The 1554-nt window shown below is 68.0% G+C and overlaps 1 protein-coding gene across 8 annotated transcripts in view; it reads left to right on the forward strand.

The window, feature by feature from the left end:
• Positions 1-335: 335 nt before the first annotated feature.
• Positions 336-1554, forward strand: part of LDLRAD4 (low density lipoprotein receptor class A domain containing 4) — a 440516-nt gene continuing 439297 nt past the window's right edge. For 4 of the 8 annotated variants that reach the window (XM_039846471.1, XM_039846462.1, XM_039846539.1 and 1 more), the window contains exon 1: positions 863-1386. The gene's annotated coding sequence lies outside the window, so the exon portion shown is untranslated. Of the gene's footprint in view, positions 457-862; positions 1451-1554 lie in introns of those variants that run through there. The other 4 variants (XM_039846456.1, XM_039846486.1, XM_039846524.1 and 1 more) reach the window with 4 other exon arrangements.

Below are 1554 nucleotides of genomic sequence, written 5' to 3' on the forward strand. Positions count from 1 at the left end.
CTGGAGACAGACGGCGGTAGGGGCGGCGGGACACTCCCCCCTCCGGCGACAGGAGGCGGGACGCCTCCCTCGGCGGCCGCGGCACCTTCTCCCCGCTGTACCCCCGCTCGGAGGCTGCGGGCCGGCCCGGCAGAACAGGCAGGCGAGAGCAGCTGGCACTGTCCGCCCCGCGCGCCACCGCGGCCGGCCGGGGATCTCCTGCGAGCTGGGGAGGAGCCCCCGCCACCGCCGCCAGACAGGCTGCAAGCGCCTGGGAAAGTGAAAGGGGGGCGGGGAGCGCGGGGGAGGCCCGTAAGGTCCCTAGCTCTTAAAGAGACCCGGCGCGCCGCGCTGCGCTCCCCGCAGACCCACTGCGCGCACCCCGCTGCGGCGGCCCGGCATCCCGGCAGGACCGCGCGGCCTGGCAAGCTGCACCGCGGGCGGTCTCCAGCCTCCACTCGGGAGGGGCGGCCGCAGGTGAGTGCGGACCTGAGGTGGCTGTAGTCGCTGCGTCTGGCCCAAGTTCCGCGCTGCGCTGAAGCCGGGCGGGGGGCGGCAAGGCCCGGGGGAGTGGGAGACACAGGGACAGGACGTTCCAGGAACGGACGTCCGCGAGCCTGCGCCGTCGGCGGGGATCGGAGGGAGCGGCCCAGCACCAGGCACCCTCCCCACCCTGGCGAGTGCGCGAGGTCTGTGCAGCAGTGTTGCGTGTGAGCGCGGCGTGAGTCCCGGGGCGGTGGTCCGGGGCTGGCTGTGGGGAGGGCGACCTCGCCGCCTTTGCGGGTTTTCTCTACGGAAGGAACATTGCCGACCCCCACCCGTTTTCTATTTCCCGGTGCCCTGGCTCGGGTCGTCCTTAGGTTGCAAGACTTAATTCTGCACAGCAGGGAGGCCGGGGTGAGCGTGGGGGTGGCCGCTCAACTGAGCTTTGGGTTCCCTTGGGGCTCTCGGCGAACCACTGCGGGTCGGGGGACTGGAGGTCAGAACGAAGCTGAAAGATTGTGCAGGACCTTGTTGGAGAGTTTGCGAGAAGGAAAGGGGCGGGCGCAGGCCGTCCCCTGGACCTTACATCCAGGAGACCAGCGCCCCGCAGCCCCGCGCCTCCGTGCTCCCGGGGACCTCATCCTGCGCCCTGCGCCCGCCAACCCCTCAGACCTGCCTCGCCCGGAGTCTGCCAGGGTCGTCCTGTGGACGTCAGTCGCGGGGCCGTCTGGAGCTCCGGGCATTGGCTGGGAAGTCGATTGTCTTGGGCGGCTGCTGTTACACTTAGGTTAGGTCTCCGAGCCCTGGAGGAAGCAGGCGTGTGTTGAATTTCTCTTTGACCCTCACAGTGGAATAAACAGGAAGCGACGAGCATCCAGCCTGGGCTCGGCACTTGCCTTTGTTGTGGTGTCTGTCTGCACAGAGGTGAGGAGGCTTCCCCGGGACCCCTGCCCGGTACGCCGCCAAGGGTGGGGTTGGGGTGCGCCCTGTAAGTAAGCTGCTGAAAGACAGTAGTTTCCGTTCAGGTTAATTTGCTGTGGTGTCGGAGAGGGCATTTGCTTTATTTTAACTCTCTCTCTCTCTCTCTCTCTC

Source organism: Pteropus medius, unplaced genomic scaffold, assembly GCF_902729225.1.
Source record: "Pteropus medius unplaced genomic scaffold, Ma_sr-lr_union100, whole genome shotgun sequence".
NCBI classification, from domain to species: Eukaryota; Metazoa; Chordata; class Mammalia; order Chiroptera; family Pteropodidae; genus Pteropus; species Pteropus medius.